Below are 21,743 nucleotides of genomic sequence, written 5' to 3' on the forward strand. Positions count from 1 at the left end.
GAACTTATCTAGATGTGTGGTGAGCACTTTGAACCCCCAAGTGCTTCACAGACATTTTATGATGTAGAGTCGTAAAAATAAAAAATCATATTTTTTTTCACAAAAATGATGTTCTTGGCAAAAAAAAATTACTTTCCCAAGGGTATTCGGAAAATTTGGACCCCAAATGGTGTTGTGCAATTTGTCCTGAGTACGCTGATACCTCATATGTGGGGGTAAACCACTGTTTGGACACATGGCAGAGCTCAGAAGGGAAGGAGCACCATTTTACTTTTCAATGCAAAATTGGCTTGAATTGAGATCAGATGCCATGTCGCGTTAGGAGAGCGCCTGATGTGCCTAAACAGTGGAAACCCCCCAATTCTAACTGAAACCCTAACCACAACACACCCCTAACCCTAATCCCAACCCTAACCATAACTTTAACCACAAACCTAACCCTAACACATCCCTGACCCTAATCCCAACCCTAACCCTAATCCCAACCCTAACCCTAATTCCAACCCAAACCCTAATTCAACCCTAACCCTAATCCCAACACTAACCATAATCCTAACCCTAACTTTAGCCCCAACCCCAATTCTATCTTTAGCCCAAACCCTAACCCTAACCCCAGCCCCATCCCTAACCCTAACCCTAATCCTAATCCTAACCCTAATGAGAAAATGGAAATAAATACACTTTTTTTAATTTTATTATTTTTCCCTAACTGAGGGGGTGATAAAGGGGGGTTTAATTTACTATTTATAGCGGGTTTTTATGTTTGGCAGCTGTCACACACTAAAAGATGCTTTTTATTGCAAAATATAGTTTTTGCATTATAACATTTTGAGAACTATAATTTATCCATATTTTGGCCCACAGAGTCATGTGAGGTCTTGTTTTTTGCGGGACGAGTTGACGTTTTTATTGGTACCATTTTCGGGCATGTGACATTTTTTAATCACGTTTTATTCCAGTTTTTGGGAGGCGGAATGAGCAAAAAACAGCAATTCATGAATTTCTTTTGGCGGGAGCGTTTATACCATTCTGCGTATGGTAAAAATGATAAAGCAGTTTTATTCTTCGGGTCAGTACGATTATAGCGATACCTCATTTATTTATTTTTTATGTTTTGGCACTATTGCACAATAAAAAGTATTTTATAGAAAAATAATTAATTTTGCATCCCTTTATTCTGAGAGCTATAATTTTTTTTATTTTTCTGCTGATGGAGCTGTATGGCAGGTTGTTTTTTTGCGGAACAAGATGACTTTTCAGCAGTACCATGGTTATTTACATCCTCCGTTTTGATCGTATTTTATTACACTTTTTGTTCGCGGTATGATGAAAAAGCATTGTTTTGTGCCTCGTTTTTCTTTTACGGTATTCACTGAAGGGGTTAGCTAGTGGGACAGTTTTATTGAGCGGGCAATTATGGATGCGGCGATACCAAATATGTGTACTTTTATTTATTTTTTATTTACATAAATAAATGGATTTATAGGAAAAATATATTTTTTTTTCTTTATTTGGGGATTTTTTTTAAAAAAATATTTTTACACATTCTAGTTTTTTTTTTTAACTCTATAACATTGTCCCAGGTTGGGACATCACTATATGATGTCAGATCGCACAGCATAGTGTCAGATCAGCAATCTGACAGGCAGTGTAGGAGGCTTGCTGAGAGCAGGCGCTGACATGCCACCTCACTGAAGGACCCGGAATGGAGACCACCGATACAACTCAATCGCATTGCATTGTTCCGGTCGGAGTGTGCAGGGAGCCCCCTCCCTGTGCGATTGTTCTCTATGTAATCTTAGAGTAGCATGATGTAGGGGCAGAAAGCCTGATTCCAGTGATGTGTCACTTCCTGGGCTTCTTTCTGCAGTTTTGATATAATCCCTGTTTTCTGTGCTGTAAGACTAGCAAACCCCAGAATACTGAGCTTTGTATAACCCCTGTTTCTTGTGTACATTCTGTATTGTCAGCAAGCTGCCAATCAGTGGTGGGGACGGGGCTACACAGACTAGCCTGACTAGACTGCATATGACAGTCCTGCAGTGATAATCTCCTGCTGATAAAGCACTGATTGTATTAAAACCACAACAAGCTGCTGTGCAATTGACACACCCCTGTAATTGTGCTCATTGCCCCTACATTAGTATCCTCTGATATTAAAAACCTGCTGACAGATTCCCTTTTATATGTAACTAATGCAAAATGTATCCACTTATCCATAATAAAAGTGTCATAGTCGATGCCTTAGATAAATGTAAAAATTTTTTTTCCAAAATATAATGACACAAGGTAAAAACTGCTATCTTTCAAACAAATGATTCCATCTCTTATAAGACATTCAACTTTTTTTTTTTTTTGCAATACCTGACCTGGCCACTGGGTGTGCTGTGAGGAGAAACATAAAATCTCATTCAGTTACATGTATTGCAATATTCTACAGCACAGCCCAGTGGTGGGAATGGGTACTGCAATGTGATCTGAAATTCATTAAGCTTTAATGTATAGATACACCACAATTACAGATACCTGCTGATATGTAACATCTTATTATGATTTGTGTATCTGTTTGTTACATTGCATCACAGTAATGAGTTGGAGTAAACTACTTGATATAATTAACCGATCTCTTGATGTAGAACATTAGCATTTCCATCTTTCATCATCCTGGAAGCTCCTTATTTTGTTAGTGATAGCGATGTTTAGGTAGAAGATAAACTCCAGGTTTTCGTCCTTGTGGTTCTTTTTCCCTCCTGTTTTATGTTGACTCACTTTGTTTTCTTTGTAGCTGCCTCCCGCTGCTCCTTCTATTCACCCCATATATCACTTTCCCTTGTTCCTTACTGCCGCAGATGGGAAGCAGCAGAAAAATCCTCCACTTTGATCTTAGATTCTCCCTTCTTTCTATTTTTACGCTCTTGCTGGTTCAAACATTTTGAAGCCTTTCAAGAAAAGTTTTTTAATCTTGCAAAATAAAAAAATAATACTAGATTAAATGCTTGGATAATTTCTCGAGATGAGAAAACACTAAAGCTGCCTCCTGTCTGTACATGGTTTTATTGGTAGGGGGAGGGATTGCTTCTCTATTGACAAAAATAATTGAGATTGTCCTAATTTTTTATTTTTTGTATGGATAGTTGTCTACGGTAACTTAACTTCCTCCAAACTGATTCTAAGGAAAAAAGACAAATTTTCTTTGGAATGAGTATCAAAGTGTATATTAAGCTATCTACTCTCCCTTAGTCCTTAAAGGAGTCTTCCGATATGCATAGCTACATACAATGCAATAAATGAATGATCATTTTGACACCCCAAAACTACCATCACAGACCCCACATGCCACCATCACTGACTCACAGTCTCCCACCCACCCTATCATTTATCCACAGATCCCATCTGCCCCATTACAGCTGCACAACCTCCACCCACCCCATCACAGACCCCCACTCGCCCCTATCACTGATGCCACAGTCCCTCACGTGCCCCATCACTGACCTATAGTCCCCCACCTACCCTCATCACTGACCAAAACCTGTCCCATCACAACTCCACCACCCCCACCCACTCCATCACAGACCCCACAATCCCCACCCACCCCATCACAGACCCTCATCCACCCCATAACAGACTCCAACCCACCCCATCACAAACCCTAACTGACCTTACAGACCCTCATGCACCCCAAACACTGTCCCACAGCCTTCCACTGCCCCCACCCACCCCATCACAGCCCCCACCCCATAACAGTCCCCCACCTGCTGTATCACAGACCCCACAGCCAATACCTGCCCCCAACACTGACCCTACAGCCCCACATGTGCCCCATCACTGATCCTCAGCCCCCCCACCCCATCACAGACCCAACAGACCCCCACCTGCTACCATTACAGACCCCACAACCTCTCATCACTGACCCAAAGTCTCCAACCTGCCCCATCACTGATCCACAGCCCCCCATTTGCCCCATCACATCTGCATAGCTTCAACCCACGCCATCACAGACCCCACAGACCCCACTCACCCATCACTGACAATACAGCCCCTTATGTGTCCCCATCACTGACCCATAGTCCCCCACCTGACCTCATCAATGACCCAAAGCTGCCCCATTACAGCTGCACCGCCCCCACCTGCCCCATCACATTTATTTTTGGAACTCCAATAATGAAGAAGCGACCAGATTTTCTCGAATGCCACCACACTACTTCAGTCAGGACAGAGCAGTGGGGACTGAAGCAGAGATGACTGAAGCAGAGGTGACTGAAGCAGAGGAGACAGAAACTGAAGGGACAGGAGCAGGGGAGACTGAAGCAGAGAAGACTGTAACAGAGGGGACAGAATCAGAGGAGACTAAAGCAGTGGGGATAAAAGCAGTGGAAACTGAAGCAGAGGAAACTGAAGAAGTGGGGACTGAAGCAGAGAAGACAAGAAATGGGAACAGAAGCAGTCAAGGCCGATGCAATGGTGGAAAAAGCAAAGGGGATTGAAGCAGAGGGAATTTAACAAAGGGGACAGAAGCAGTGGGAAGTGAAACAGAGGGGACTGAAGCAGAGGGGACTGAAACAGTGTGGACAGAAACAATGGGGACTGAAGTAGAGAGGACTGAAACAGAGGGGACTGAAGCATTGATACAGAAGCAAAGGAAACTGAAGCAGATGGGACAGAAATAGTGTGGATAGAAGCAGTGGGGACAGAAGAAGTGGGGAATGAAGCAGAGGGTACTGAAGCAGTCTGAACTGAAGCAGTAGGGACTAAGGGTACCGTCACACAGTACCATTTTGATCGCTACGACGGTACGATTCGTGACGTTCTAGCGATATCGTTACGATATCGCAGTGTCTGACACGCAGCAGCGATCAGGGATCCTGCTGAGAATCGTACGTCGTAGCAGATCGTATGGAACTTTCTTTCGTCGCTTGATCACCCGCTGACATCGCTGGATCGTTGTGTGTGACAGCGATCCAGCGATGTGTTCGCTTGTAACCAGGGTAAACATCGGGTAACTAAGCGCAGGGCCGCGCTTAGTAACCCGATGTTTACCGTGGTTACCAGCGTAAACGTAAAAAAAACAAACCGTACATACTCACATTCCGGTGTCTGTCCTCCGGCGTCTCAGCTTCTCTGCAGTGTGAGCGCCGGCCGGAAAGCGAGCACAGCGGTGACGTCTGACGTCACCGCTGTGCTTTCCGGCTATGGCGCTTACACAGTGGAGAGAAGCAGAACGCCGGGGACAGACACCGGAATGTAAGTATGTAGTGTTTGTTTTTTTTACGTTAACGCTGGTAACCAGGGTAAACATCGGGTTACTAAGCGCGGCCCTGCGCTTAGTTACCCGATGTTTACCCTGGTTACCCGGGGACTTCGGCATCGCTCCAGCGCCGTGATTGCAACGTGTGACCGCAGTCTACGACGCTGGAGCGATATTCATACGATCGCTGCGTCGTCACGGATCGTGCCGTCGCAGCGATTAAAATGGTACTGTGTGACGGTACCCTTAAACAGAGGGGACTGAAACAGTGAGGACAGAAACAATGGGGACAAAAGAAGTGGAGAATGAAGCAGAGGGGACTAAAGCAGAAGGGACAGAAGCAGTGGAGAGTGAAAGAGAAGGGACAGAGGCAGAAGGGGCATAAGCATTGGGGACTGAAGCAGAGGGGACAGAGACAGTGGAGACAGAAATATTGGGGACAGAAGCATTTGGGGCAGAAGCAGAGTGGACTGAAGCAGAGTGGACAGAAGCATTGAGGACAGAAGCAGAGGGGCCTGAAACAGAGGGGACAGAGGTAGTGGTAGAGACAGAAGAAGTATGGACTGAAGCAGGGTGTCATGCATCAGGGTTCAAACCCTTGAGCCTGTGTTTGTAGTCAGCATCTCTGTCCGTCAAGCCTCGGCAGATACACCTTTTCTCCAGGTGTTTAGTTTCTATTATTTTTCTTTCTTCAGTCTGTTTAGGGTAACAGGTTTTTACATTTACTTATTTGTCTGCTCTATCACCTTTCGGTACGGCTATATATACTTAACCCCTGCTGGCATTTGCTGCTGGCGATAGTCTCATTTGGATGTCCAGCCATGCTGCTGTAATTTAAGCCAATCAGTGAAAGACCAGCTAGGGTTTATCTCTCTACTGTTTATGTTCTTTACCCTGCACCTACAGTATGTTCTATTTCTTTTTAGAAAGTAGGCGGCATATTCTCTAAGAGTATGCACTTAATCCTTTATTTTGTTTGCGGTTTGTTTAACTCAATCTGTGCCACCCTGGAAGAGGGAGAAGCTAGGTGCACAACAACGGGAAGAGAGTGGGGAAGCCCAAACACTAGGAAAGAGAGGAGTGGGGACCCCTAGGCAGTTATAACAACACCCTGTCTCCCCTAATGTACCTAAATAGTTTCTGCAACTATCGCCGACCAGGAGCCTGATCCCTGACTGCCCCTAGCAATAGGCCCTGGATCGGGAGGGAATAGGGTGTTGCTAGTCAGCCTCCACTACAACTAAAGGCAAATAAGGTAAACAAACGAGGGAATACACTTAGCATGAGGCAACACCAAAGAGATCATGCCAGCTATCCTCCAAGAGAACTCCAAGAAGGCACAAGTCGACTACTAGTACTTCCAACCAGACAGAGGAAAATAGAACTGTCACCGGCACCTTGCTGAAGCAACTAAAGCTATTTAAACATCCAGAATAGGTCCTAGAGGGAGAAGGCTATCACTTCACAGCAGAAATGCAAGATCCCGAATGTGCCTGCAGAGCCAAGCGTAATGACCTTCTACAGCCGGATCCAGAATGCTGGTCTGTCACACCTGACTGGGATCTCTTCCAGTTTCAGCACACTTTCCATTTTGTAGGTAATTTACACTCTGCTTTGCCCTCCCGTTCTTTAGGAGGAACATGAAGCGCTTGAACACCTTTTAGGCAGCATAGGTCTGAGTTGCCATTGTCTAGTCTGAGGTATCTCATGCAGGAACCACTAAAGACTGAAGATGAGGGGACAGAAGCATAGAAGACAGTAGCAGAGGGGATAGAAGCAGATGGGAGTGAACCAGTGGACATACGTGGCAGGGACGTAAGCAGTGGAAGACGCTGGTGAGATTGTTGTAAGGAATGGTTGTCAGTGAAGCTGATTACATCCATTACTGGACACTCAGCAGATACGATGATAACAGCGTTGAGTTGTTCACATGATATTTTTTTTTTCACCATGGCGCCCTGTTTAGTGTCTATTGATTGTGATGTCCAAGTGGAAATGAACAAAGCAAACATCCCAATTATAAAGTATCAGCTCAATCAGCGTCGCATTAGCCGATATTCCGATGTGGGAAAAATAACGTTTATTATCTCTATTATGTTTATGAAATCGAATTGTCTCATCACGTCGCCTTATCTGGATATAATTAGAAGCAGAGAATTGAATTAAATCTCGGCTCCTTGTTACACAGGTGGTCCTGTTGTGTTTCTTAACGAAAACGTGATACTGACAGGTGGAGATTAATAATCACAGCCGCCCGTACTGTGACAAAGTAATGCAATCAGAAAATCTGACACTCAGCGAGATTTTCTTTTAGCAAACATTTCGCTTTTTTATTCAGTTAAACAAAATAGGTGTCGAACTCGAGATGTAACCCTTTCCTGTCACACAACTACACAGAAATACTCAGATGCCAATAACTAAATAATGACGCCCATTTTCCTTCTTTCTTATTTTCTTATCCATTTTATCATTTTTTTGCGTCTTGTTCATTTTCTTAATCCAAATCTTTCAAATCTACCTTCTTACACCATTTCTTCTTAATTTTCATTTTCACCTTCTCTTTCCTTCTATTTCTTCGTGTTCTTTCTTCCTCCTCCACCTATTCTTTCTATGTCTTCTTCTTTTTCTTCTTCTCTCTTTCCTTTGTGTCTTCATACTCTTTCCTCTTCTTATTCCATTTCTTCATTTTCCTTTTCACCATCTTTTTTTCCTTCTGTTTCATCCTATTCCTTCCTCTTCTTGCTCCTATTTGTATTCCTTGTCTTCCTCATTTTCTTTTCCCCTTATCTCTTCCTTTCTTCTTCTGTATCTTCCTTTTGTTTCCTCTTTTTACTCCTTTTCTTATTCTGTTTCTTCCATTTCATCTTCACATTCTTTCATCCCTTCTTCCTTCACTTCTTGCTATTTGTCCTCATCCTCTCATTTTTCTAATTCATCTATTCTTCCAAGTCTTTCTTCTTTTTGTTTTATTTCTTCATGTCTCCTTCTTCCTCATTTCCTCATTTTTCTCTTCCTTTTCTTCTCATTTCTCTCCTTTTTCCTTTTTCTCTGCCGTTTTTTCTGCTTCTTCTTCCCTGTTTGGTTCCCTTCCTTTACCATTTCCATCCATGTTGTTTCTGGTTATTTCTTTCCTTTCCTCTTTCTTTATTTGGATCTTGTTTATCTTCCCAATGTTCCGGTTCTTGTGATATATCATAATAAACTGAAGAGTCATGTTATATTTTCTCAGTAAATTCACAATTTTTTGCTGTCAGTTATATCTTCTAAAGCGGCCACTATTGCGAACATCCATCCGATGCCAGCACTATTCTGATATTGACCAATCTTATGGATAAGTCATCAATATAAAATTGTTAGAGAAATTCTTTAACCCTAAAATAAAAGCTCCTGGAGATCAGCAACTTCCATCCACCAGCTACTTTATCACTAAAGACATCGTACAGAAAAGGTGCGATGTTTCATCTTACAATTCAGTTTTTATCAAGCAGAACTGTCATGATCCAGGCCAGGGTTTGGTTCATGTTATTCTATCCCTGGTCTGGTCATGCCTTGTTTTGGGTTCTGTGTGGCTATTTCAGTCTGCAGACCAATGTCAGTGATAGTGCATGCTTCCAAGCTAGAGCAGTTGACCCCTTGATACCGTGTTTTTGTCCTCTGCCGTTTACTCTGTTCCTGTGACTCCTCTTTCCTGCCTCCCCACTTGTCTTTGTGTTCGCTCCCTGTTCTTGGACTTCTTGGTATGTGACCTGGCTTGACTTCTGACCTGATTTCACTATCTCTTGTCTCTGTTATCTCTGCTCCCGTCTGGCTCTGACTTCTGGCTTGTATTTGACCACGGGTATTGCTGTGACCTCTGGTACTTCTTGTCCTGACTGTTTCTGACTCAGCCTGTCTGACAACTCTTTCGCCACCAGGTGGCGCTTGTGCTACTGCTCAGTGGTGTTACATTGTTTGTGCAACCTCTATTCCCTCACTAGTATCCCCCAAACGCATAAATAGGAGATAAGACCAATCTAGAATGCCGCTATATTCAACCATGAGCCTAACACTCAATTAAAAGGGTTTTTTCCAATTTACTGCAATGTATATTAACTAAATTAGTGAGTACTTACCCTCTCTGGGAAGAGCACTGGCTCTTCTACTTCACTCTCAGTATTTTGACTGCAGCCGTACTGTCACTTTCGCAGCTCACATCGCTGATGGAGCCAATCATTGAGCTTAGTAGCTCACTCAATGTAGATAGTACCAGCTCTGGAGCTCATTGATTGGCTGCAGCGTTGATGTGTGCTGTTGACATGACCTTAGTATGCAGCCAAAACACTGAGACCAGAGCCGCAATAATGAGCTGGCCCTGGACCATGGATAGTGCGAGTGCTAACTAAATCAAGCCCACATTTGTCACACTGACACCAAGAAAATGGAGTAAGCACTTTGTTACATATCCCCCAATGTATTCACATTCCGTTTCCAAACCTGACTGATGAAGGTTGGAGCTCCCTTGCCACTTTCATTATGTGTAGGGAGAAAAAGTGACACATTTTCTAAACTAAATATAAATATACAGAGTTGAGATAAGAGAATATTTTAAAGTTTAAATTCAACATTGTTGCCAAACTTTTCCCAAAAATTAGATTTACAGCTAAACAATTTGGAGAGAATCATAAGTACTCCAATTGTCCTAAAAACATGTGTGTAACACACTGTCATTGCATAGAAGAGTATGCAACTACATTCAAGCTCTAACACAAACACAGCCTCAGTAATGTCCAGGTGACCTCAGTATATCTGACGACTATGGGTACATGGATTGCAGCCATTTATCACTGCTGTCAGACACTGTCTGTACAGTTTTTTCAGTGTTTTCGATGCCTGTCTCTATAGCTTAGATCTGAGCTCTGACATTCTCTCACTATCCAGATTCACTGTATAATGGCTGCTGAATTCCCTGCCTTGGCTTTTAAGAATTAACAAATTAAAGCTACACTCTGAAACACTATAATATGTAAATATTGACTATATGAAATTAGAACTGCATTACTGCTGTAGAAAACATGAAAATAACAAAGGTACTTAGTGTCAGTTTGTGTGAGCCCAACAGCCAGTGACAAGGTGTTCCCCTATGTTGGGATCCTAGACCTAACATGATGCCCCTGCCCCTGCCTTGTCCCTGGCTGTTGGGCTCACATGAATTGGCCAATTTGTGCGCTAAGTGTCTTCATTTTTTTACATGTTTTCCACAGCAGTAATGCAGTTTCTATGTCATATATATGTGTTTTAGAGGGCAGCTTTATTTTTTAGTTATATAGTGTCTCTCTTAGCTTGCATCTGTTCACACGTGACCTTTTTTGTTTGGATGTGCCAGTCAGTTTTTTGATAATTGGCTTTTAATAAGAATGACAGCCCCCTGATTGACTGCGGAAACCCATATGCTTTTGCTCTCGAGGTCATGTCCACCTTCCAGGGCTGATGCGATCTTCTGCTGTGTGTTCTCACAAATTGGATCTCAAGTTTAGCACAGATTTGATGTGCATTTAATGGACTTGCTCATGTCTAGTACAAAGTTGAAAATAAAAGAAACCTGGCACTCAACTTAAGGTGAATCTCCTTTTATTATGGCAAAGAATTTAAACGTTTCGGCCTTTTGGCCTTCCTCAGTAACCTATTTGACAAGAAGTAGCAGGAATGCTCATGAATCGTATTGTGGAGCTGTGTAATGCCAATAATCAAGTTTAATTAGGAATGGACTCCAGTAGATCAGACGAGCGGTGGACACCGCGTCGCTGGGGCACACGCCGGACACTGGATGCTATGCAGGCTGCAGTCTGCAAACCGGACACCAACTATAACCGGATCTACTGGAGTCCATTATTAATTAAACTTGATTATTGGCGTTACACAGCTCCACAATACGGTTCATGAGCATTCCTGTTACTTCTTGTCAAATAGGTTACTGAGGAAGGCCAAAAGGCCGAAACATTAAAATTCTCCTTTGCCATAATGAAAGGAGATTCACCTTAAGTTGAGTGCCAGGTTTCTTTTATTTTCACTATAATACGGTGTGGGAACCTACTTTGGCACCCCTTTCGGTAGTGCATACGCTATCTATCTCTAGTACAAAGTTGAATCCTTTTCTCATTTTTACAGCCCCTCCTGCACTTTCCCTGCTGTTTGGACCGGAGTTGCTCTTTACAGTTCTACTATGTTGCAATATTATCCATGAAATCTCGACGTGATGTTTCATTTCTTTATTTTGTTGTTTTTTTTTTTACTTTCTGACCTTTTTTTGTCTTCTTTGGAGCAGCTGCCACAGATATAAACCTGATAGATTATCTCCATGTTGGACACTTTGGAATGTGTCCTGTTCCTGGCTGAGCCATTACCTCTGCTTATATTCTTCTTCTCCGTCTTCACTGGAATCTCACAGTGTCAGCCTATCCGATTCTCCATGTGAGTTTACAGTGCGTGCACATAAAAAAAGTAAACAGAGAGAAGGGGCGCTCCGCACAGTTTGTGTTACCACGGTAACCGCTCTCCGCACTCATATTAGGAATGATCACAATAATCCGCCACTTATCTTTGCACTAAGGGCGAAATACCATCAAGTACTTTCCCAATGACTCAGACTCACAGAGATTGTTTTTTTTTTAAATATTTAAATTAGAAACAAAATATCATCAAAATATTTTATTAAATGCTTGTGACGAACTAAAGACCTTCATCCTAGTAGTAACTCCTTTCTTTAGGAACTTTAGGAATAATGCCAGTGCTCAAAACATCTGATATTTTTGCCACATTAATAACTTGTGAGTTAAAACCTTAAACAAAAAAAAAAGTTTTACAACTTTCTACTTTTAATTAAAATTTGATGCCACTTTCGTGTCATAGAAAAGTCACAAATGATGGGGTACATGACATGTGCATTAAAATCTGCGTTTCCTCACACATCTTATCACTTTATAAAGTGGCAAGAAAAGTGGTGGGGTTTAGTTACAGAGTGGTGAGTTTAAGTAGAGGAGTGGTGGGGTTTAGTTGGAGTGGTGAGGTTTAGTTGAGGAGTGGTTGGGTTTTGTTGAGGAGTGGTGGGGTTTCGATGAGAAGTGGAGGGGTTTAGTTGAGGAGTGGTGAGGTTTAGATGAGTGGTGGGGTTTAGTTGAGAAGTAGTGGGTTTAGTTGAGGAGTGGTGGGGTTTAGTTGAGGAGTGGTGGAGTTTAGTTGAAGAGTGGTGGGTTTAGTTGAGGAGTGGTGGGGTTTAGTTGAGGAGTGGTGGGTTTAGTTGAGCAGTGGTGGGGTTTAATAGAGGAGTGGTGAGGTTTAGTTGAGGAGTGGTGGGTTTAGTTGAAGAGTGGTGGGTTTAGTTGAGAAGTGATAGAGGTTAGTTGAGGAGTGGTGGGTTTAATTGAGGAGTGGTGGGTTTAATTGAGTAGTGGTGGGGTTTAATTGAGGAGTGGTGAGGTTTATTTGAGGAGTGGTGGGCTTTAGTTGAGGAGTGGTGAGGTTTAGTAGAGGAGTGGTGAGTTTTAGTTGAGAAGTGGTGAGTTTTAGTTGAGGGGTGGTGGGGTTTAGTTGAGGAGTGGTGGACTTTAGTTTAGGAGTGGTGGGTTAAGTGAAGGAGTGGTGGGGCTTAGTTGAGGAGTTGTGGGGTTTAGTTGAGGAGTGGTGGGGTTTAGTTGAGGGGTGGTGGGTTTAGTTGAGGAGTGGTAGGGTTTAGATGAGGAGTGGTGGGGTTTAATTGAGGAGTGGTGGGGTTTAGTTGAAGAGTGGTGGGTTTACTTGAGTGGTGGGGTTTGGTTGAGGAGTGGTGGGTTTAATTGAGTAGTGGAGGGGTTTAATTGAGGAGTGGTGAGGTTTATTTGAGGAGTGGTGGGGTTTAGTTGAGAAGTGGTGGGGTTTAGTTGAGGATTGGTGGGTTTAATTAAGGAGTGGTGGGGTTAGTTGAGGAGTGGTGGAGTTTATTGAGGAGTGGTGGATTTAGTTAAGGAGTGGTTGGGTTACTTGTGGAGTGGTAGGGTCTAGTTGAGGAGTGATGGGGTTTAGTTGAGGAGTGATGGGTTTAATTAAGGAGTGGTGGGGTTAGTTGAGGAGTGGTGTGGTTAGTAGTGTTGAGCGATACCTTCCGATATTTGAAAGTATCGGATTGGATCAGCCGATATCCAAAAAGTATCGGATATCGCCGATACCGATACCCGATACCAATACAAGTCAATGGGACACAAATATCGGAAGTGATCCTGGATGGTTCCCAGGGTCTGAAGGAGAGGAAACTCTGCTTCAGGCCCTGGGATCCATATTCATGTAAAAAATAAAGAATAAAAATAAAAAATATGGATATACTCACCCTCGGACGAGCCCTGGCTGTCACCGCTGCAAGCGTCTTGCCTCTGTTCCTAAGAATGCAGAGTGAAGGACCTTCGATGACGTCGCGGCTTGTGATTGGTCGCGTGACCGCTCATGTGACCGCTCACGCGACCAATCACAAGCCGCGACGTCATCGCAGGTCCTACACTCACTGCATTCTTAGGAACGGAGGCTGCCGGTTGCACCGCTGAGGTCCAGCGTCTGTCGGAGGGGTGAGTATATCCATATTTTTTATTTTTATTCTTTATTTTTTACATGAATATGGATCCCAGGGCCTGAAGGAGAGTCTCCTCTCCTCCAGACCCTGGGAACCATACGCACCGCACACGCCTGGGAACTTATAGGAACTTCCGATTCCGATTTCCGATATCACAAAAATATCGGAACTCGGTATCGGAATTCCGATACAGCGAATATCGGCCGATACCCGATATTTGCAGTATCGGAATGCTCAACACTAGTGGTTAGTTAAAAATTAGTGGGTTAAGTTGAGCAGTGGTGGGGTTTAGTTGAGTATTGGTGGGTTTAATTAAGGAGTGGTGGGGTTAGTTGAGGAGTGGTGGAGTTTATTGAGGAGTGGTGGATTTAGTTAAGGAGTGGTTGGGTTACTTGTGGAGTGGTAGGGTCTAGTTGAGGAGTGATGGGGTTTAGTTGAGGAGTGATGGGTTTAGTTGAGGAGTGGTGGGGGTAAGTTGAGGAGTGATTGGCTTAATTGAGGAGTGGTGGGGTTAGCTAAGAAGTGGTGGGGTTTAGTTGAGGAGTGGTGTGGTTAGTTGAGTGGTGGGGTTTAGATGAGGTGTGGTGGGTTTAGTTGAGGAGTGGTGGGTTTAGTCGAGGAGTGGTAGGGTTTAGTTGAGGAGTGGTGGGGTTTAGTTGAGGAGTGGTGGGTTTAGTCGAGGAGTGGTAGGGTTTAGTTGAGGAGTGGTGGGGTTTAGTTGAGGAGTGGTCGGGTTTAGTTGAGGAGTGGTGGGTTTAGTTGAGTGGTGGGGTTTGGTTGAGGAGTAGTGGGTTTAGTTGAGTAATGGTGGGGTTTAATTGAGGAGCGGTGAGGTTTAGTTGAGGAGTGGTGGGGTTTAGTTGAGGAGTGGTGAGGTTTAGTTGAGGAGTGGTGGAGTTTAGTTGAGGATTGGTGGGTTTAGTTGAGGAGTGGTGGGGTTTAGTTAAGGGGTGGTGGGGTTTAGTTGAGGAGTGGTGGGGTTTAGTTGAGGAGTGGTGGAGTTTAGTTGAGGAGTTGTGGGGTTTAGTTGAGGTGTGGTGTGGTTAGTTGAAGAGTGGTGGGTTTCGTTGAGCAGTGGTGGGGTTTAGTTGAGGAGTGGTGAGTTTTAGTTGAGGAGTGGTGGGGTTTAGTTAAGGGGTGGTGGGGTTTAGTTGAGGAGTGGTGGAGTTTAGTTTAGGAGTGGTGGAGTTTAGTTTAGGAGTGGTGGGTTTAGTTAAGGAGTAGTGGGGCTTAGTTGAGGAGTGGTGGGTTGCAGATGAGGAGTTGTGGGGTTTAGTTAACCCCTTAAGCCCCGAGGGTGGTTTGCACGTTAATGACCGGGCCAATTTTTACAATTCTGACCACTGTCCCTTTATGAGGCTATAACTCTGGAACGCTTTGACGGATCTTGGCGATTCTGACACTGTTTTCTCGTGGCATATTGTACTTCATGCTAGTGGTAAAATTTATTCGATATAACTTGCGTTTATTTGTGAAAAAAATGGAAATTTGGCGAAAATTTTGAAAATTTCGCAATTTTCCAACTTTGAATTTTTATGCCCTTAAATCACAGACATATGTCACACAAAATACTTAATAAGTAACATTTCCCACATGTCTACTTTACATCAGTACAATTTTGGAACCAAAATTTTTTTTTGTGACGGAGTTATAAGGGTTAAAAGTTGACCAGCAATTTCTCATTTTTACAACACCATTTTTTTTTAGGGACCACATCTCATTTGAAGTCATTTTGAGGGGTCTACATGACAGAAAATACCCAAGTGTGACACCATTCTAAAAACTGCACCCCTCAAGGTGCTCAAAACCACATTCAAGAAGTTTATTAACCCTTCAGGTGTTTCACAGGAATTTTTGGAATGTTTAAATAAAAATGAACATTTAACTTTTTTTCACACAAAATTTATTTCAGCTCCAATCTGTTTTATTTTACCAAGGGTAACAGGAGAAAATTGACCCCCAAAGTTGTTGTACAATTTGTCCTGAGTACGCTGATACCCCATATGTGGGGGTAAACCACTGTTTGGGCGCATGGCAGAGCTCGGAAGGAAAGGAGCGCCATTTGACTTTTCAATGCAAAATTGACTGGAATTGAGATGGGACGTGTTGCGTTTGGAGTTTGGAGAGCCCCTGATGAGCCTAAACATTGAAACCCCCTACAAGTGACACCATTTTGGAAAGTAGACCCCCTAAGGAACTTATCTAGATGTGTGGTGAGCACTTTGACCCACCAAGTGCTTCACAGAAGTTTATAATGCAGAGTCGTAAAAATAAAAAATCATATTTTTTCACAAAAATGATCTTTTCGCCCCCAATTTTTTATTTTCCCAAGGGTAAGAGAAGAAATTGGACCCCAAAAAATGTTGTGCAATTTGTCCTGAGTACGCTGATACCCCATATGTGGGTGTAAACCATTGTTTGGGCACATGGCAGAGCTTGGAAGGGAAGGAGCGCCATTTGACTTTTCAATGCAAAATTGACTGGAATTGAGATGGGACGCCATGTTGCGTTTGGAGAGCCCCTGATGTGCCTAAACATTGAAACCCCCTACAAGTGACACCATTTTGGAAAGTAGACCCCCTAAGGAACTTATCTAGATGTGTGGTGAGCACTTTGACCCACCAAGTGCTTCACAGAAGTTTATAATGCAGAGCCGTAAAAATAAAAAATCATATTTTTTCACAAAAATGATCTTTTTGCCCCCAATTTTTTATTTTCCCAAGGGTAAGAGAAGAAATTGGACCGCAAAAAATGTTGTGCAATTTGTCCTGAGTACGCTGATACCCCATATGTGGGTGTAAACCATTGTTTGGGCGCATGGCAGAGCTTGGAAGGGAAGGAGCGCCATTTGACTTTTCAATGCAAAATTGACTGGAATTGAGATGGGACGCCATGTTGCGTTTGGAGAGCCCCTGATGTGCCTAAACATTGAAACCCCCCACAAGTGACACCATTTTGGAAAGTAGACCCCCTAAGGAACTTATCTAGATGTGTTTTGAGAGCTTTGAACCCCCAAGTGTTTCACTACAGATTATAACGCAGAGCCGTGAAAAGAATTTTTTTTTTTTCTCAAAAATGATTTTTTAGCCCCCAGCTTTGTATTTTTACAAGGGTAACAGAATAAATTGGACCCCAAAATTTGTTTTCCAATTTGTCCTGAGTACGCTGATACCCCATATGTGGGGGGGAACCACTGTTTGGGCGCATGACAGAGCTCGGAAGGGAAGGAGCGCCATTTGGAATGCAGACTTAAATGGATTGGTCAGCAGCCGTCACGTTGCATTTGCAGAGCCCCTGATGTACCCAAACAGTACAAACCCCCCCACAAGTGACCCCTTATTGGAAACTAGACCTCCCAAGGAACTTATCTAGATGTGTTTTGAGAACTTTGAACCCCCAAGTGTTTCACTAAAGTTTATAGCGCAAAGCCGTAAAAATAAAAATTCTTTTTTTTTTTTTTCACAAAAATGATTTTTTAGCCCCCAGTTTTGTATTTTCACAAGGGTAACAGGATAAATTAGACCCCAAAAGTTGTTGTCCAATTTGTCCTGAGTACGCTGATACCCCATATGTGGGGGGAACCACTGTTTGGGTGCATGACAGAGCTCGGAAGGGAAGGAGCGCCATTTGGAATGCAGCCTTAAATGGATTGGTCTGCAGGCGTCACGTTGCATTTGCAGAGCCCCTGATGTACCCAAACAGTACAAACCCCCCACAAGTGACCCCATATTGGAAACTAGACCTTCCAAGGAACTTATCTAGATGTGTTGTGAGAACTTTGAACCCCCAAGTGTTTCACTACAGTTTATAACGCAGAGCCGTGAAAATAAAACATCTTTTTTTCCCACAAAAATGATTTTTAGCCCCCCAAATTTTTATTTTCCTAAGGATAACAAGAGAACTTGGACCCCAGAAGTTGTTGTTCAATATGTCCCGAGTACGCTGATAACCCATATGTTGGGGTAAACCCCTTTTTGGGCGCACGGGAGAGCTCGGAAGGGAAGGAGCACTGTTTTACTTTTTCAACGCAGAATTGGCTGGAATTGAGATTGGACGCCATGTCGCGTTTGGAGAGTCCCTGATGTGCCTGGACAGTGGAAACTCCCCAATTCTACCTGAAACCCTAACCCAAACACACCCCTAACCCTAATCCCAACGGTAACCCTAACCACACCCCTAGCCCTGACACACCCATAATTCTAATCCCAACCCTATTCCAAACCGTAAATGTAATCCAAACCCTAACCCTAACTTTAGCCCCAACCCTAACTTTAGCCCCAACCCTAACCCTAACTTTACCTCCAACCCTAGCCCTAACCCTAACCCTACCCCTAACCCTAACCCTAAACGTGACTGAAATACGTGGCACTGAAATACGTGGCACTGAAATACGTGGCACTGAGATACGTGGCACTGAAATACGTGGCACTGAAATACGTGATACGTGGCACTTAAATATGTGGCACTGAAACACGTGGCACTGAAATACGTGATACGTGGCACTGAAATACGTGGCACTGAAATACGTGGCACTTAAATACGTGGCACTTAAATACGTGGCACTGAAATACGTCATACGTGGCACTGAAATACGTCATACGTGGCACTTAAATACGTGATACGTGGCACTTAAATACGTGATACATGGCACTTAAATACGTGGCACTGAAACACGTGGCACTGAAATACGTGATACGTGGCACTGAAATACGTGGCACTGAAATACATGGCACTGAAATACGTGGTACTTAAATACGTGGCACTAAAATATGTGGCACTGAAATACGTGATACGTGGCACTGAAATACGTGATACGTGGCACTTAAATACGTGGCACTGAAACACGTGGCACTGAAATACGTGATACGTGGCACTGAAATACGTGGCACTGAAATACGTGGCACTGAAATACGTGGCACTGAAATACGTGGCACTATGACTGTCAGAAAATGTTCATTAAACGGTTAGGGGTACAGTTAGGGTTAGGGTTTGGATCCCTTTATCACCTTGATGGTGGTGGGTGGCTTTTCAGTGTGTTTTCTGTTTTTTTTCGATAAAAACGCATGCGTTTTTAATGCAAACAAACGCATGTGCTTAAAAACGCAAAAAAATACTGCAGGTTGTATTTCTGAAAATGAACGCATGCAGAAAAAAAACGCATGCATTTGAAAACGCGACCAAACGCGTACAAAAAAATGCATGCATTTTCAATGTTTAATATAGGGAAAAAACGCATGCGTTTTTTTGTGCAAAAAACGCTGCAGACAAAAACGCAAGTGTGAAACCAGCGACGCTTTTTATACCAAAAAAGTTTTTGCGTCTCCACATTTTGAGACCTATAATTTTTCCACATTTTGCTCCACAGAGTCATGTGAGGTCTTGTTTTTTGCGGGACGAGTTGACGTTTTTATTGGTAACATTTTCGGACACGTGACCATTTTTGATCACTTTTTATTCCGATTTTTGTGAGGCAGAATGACCAAAAACCTGCTATTCATGAATTTCTTTTGGGAGAGGCGTTTATATCGTTCCGCGTTTGGTAAAATTGATATAGCAGTTTTATTCGACGGGTCAGTACGATTACAGTGATACCTCATTTATATCATTTTTTTATGTTTTGGCGCTTTTATACGATAAAAACTATTTTATAGAAAAAATAATTATTTTGGTATCGCTTTATTCTCAGGACTATAACTTTTTTATTTTTTTGCTGATGATGCTGTATTGCGGCTTGTTTTTGCGGGACAAGATGACGTTTTCAGCGGTACCATGATTATTTATATCAGTCTTTTTGATCGCGTGTTATTCCACTTTTTGTTCGGCGGTATGGTAATAAAGCATTGTTTTTTGCCTCGTTTTTTTTTTTTTTCTCTTACGGTGTTTACTGAAGGGGTTAACTAGTGGGGCAGTTTTATAGGTTGGGTCGTTACGGACGTGGCGATACTAAATATGTGTACTTTTATTGTTTTGTTTTTTTATTTAGATAAAGAAATGTATTTATGGGAATAATATATATATTTTTTTTATTATTTATTTAGGAATTTTTTTTTTTTTTTTTTACACATGTGGAAATTTTTTTTTTTCACTTTTTTACTTTGTCCCGGGGGGGACATTACAGATCGATGATCTGATAGTGTGCACAGCACTCTGTCAGATCACCGATCTCACTTACATCGGTGCAGGCTTACCAGCGTCTGCTCTGAGCAGGCACTCGGTAAGCCACCTTTCTCCCTGCAGGACCCGTATGCTGCGGCCATCTTGGATCCGGGACCTGCAGGGAGGAAGGAGGTAGGAGACCCTCGGAGCAACGCGATCACATCGCGTTGCTCCGGGGGTCTCAGGGAAGCCCGCAGGGAGCCCCCTCCCTGTGCGATGCTTCCCTATACCGCCGGTACACTGCGATCATGTTTGATCGCGGTGTGCCGGGGGTTAATGTGCCGGGGGCAGTCCGTGACCGCTCCTGGCACATAGTGCCGGATGTCAGCTGCGATAGGCAGCTGACACCCGGCCGCGATCGGCCGCGCTCCCCCCGTGAGCGCGGCCGATCGCTATGACGTACTATCCCATCGGTGGGAATTAAGGCCCACCCCACCTCGACGGGATAGTACGTCAGATGGGATTAAGGGGTTAAGGAGTGGTTGGGTTACTTGCGGAGTGGTAGGGTCTAGTTGAGGAGTGATGGGGTTTAGGTGAGGAGTGGTGGGTTTAATTAAGGAGTGGTGGGGTTAGTTGAGGAGTGGTGGGGTTTATTGAGGAGTGGTGGATTTAGTTAAGGAGTGGTTGGGTTACTTGCGGAGTGGTAGGGTCTAGTTGAGGAGTGATGGGGTTTAGTTGAGGAGTGGTGGGTTTAGTTGAGGAGTGGTGGGGGTAAGTTGAGGAGTGATTGGCTTAATTGAGGAGTGATGGGGTTAGTTAAGGAGTGGTGGGGTTTAGTTGAAGAGTGGTGGGGTTAGTTGAGTGGTGGTGGTGTTTATATGAGGAGTGGTGGGTTTCGTTGAGTAGTGGTGGGGTTTAATTGAGGAATGGTGAGGTTTAGTTGAGGAGTGGTGGGGTTTAGTTGAGGAGTGGTGGGTTTAGTCGAGGAGTGGTGGTGGTTAGTTGAGGAGTGGTGGGTTTAGTTGAGTGGTGGGGTTTGGTTGAGGAGTGGTGGGTTTAGTTGAGTAGTGGTGGGGTTTATTTGAGGATCAGTGAGGTTTAGTTGAGGAGTTGTGGGGTTTAGTTAAAGAGTGGTGAGGTTTAGTTGAGGAGTGGTGGAGTTTAGTTGAGGATTGTGGGTTTAGTTGAGGAGTGGTGGGGTTTAGTTGAGGAGTGGTGGAGTTTAGTTGAGGAGTTGTGGGGTTTAGTTGAGGAGTGGTGTGCTTAGTTGAAGAGTAGTGTTGAGCATTCCGATACCGCAAGTATCGGGTATCGGCCAATATTTGCTGTATCGGAATTCCGATACCGAGATCCGATACTTTTGTGGTATCGGGAATCGGTATCGGGATCGATATTGATGTGTAAAATAAAGAATAAAAATAAAAAATATTGATATACTCACCCTCTGACGCGCCCTGGTTGTAACCGCCAGCCTCCGTTCATAAGAATGAGCGCTTGAAAGTCCTTAAATGACGTCGTGGCCTGTGATTGGTCGCGGAGCGGTCACGTGACCGCAACACGACCAATCACAAGCCGCGACATCATCTAAGGTCTTTCAAGCGCTCATTCTTATGAACGGAGGCTGGCGGTTACAACCAGGGCGCGTCAGAGGGTGAGTATATCAATATTTTTTATTTTTATTCTTTATTTTACACATTAATATGGATCCCAGGGCCTGAAGGGGAGTTTCCTCTCCTTCAGACCCTGGGAACCATCAGGATACCTTCCGATACTTGGTGTCCCATTGACTTGTATTGGTATCGGGTATCGGTATCGGCGATATCCGATACT

Source organism: Ranitomeya variabilis, chromosome 2 (assembly GCF_051348905.1).
Source record: "Ranitomeya variabilis isolate aRanVar5 chromosome 2, aRanVar5.hap1, whole genome shotgun sequence".
NCBI lineage: Eukaryota > Metazoa > Chordata > Amphibia > Anura > Dendrobatidae > Ranitomeya > Ranitomeya variabilis.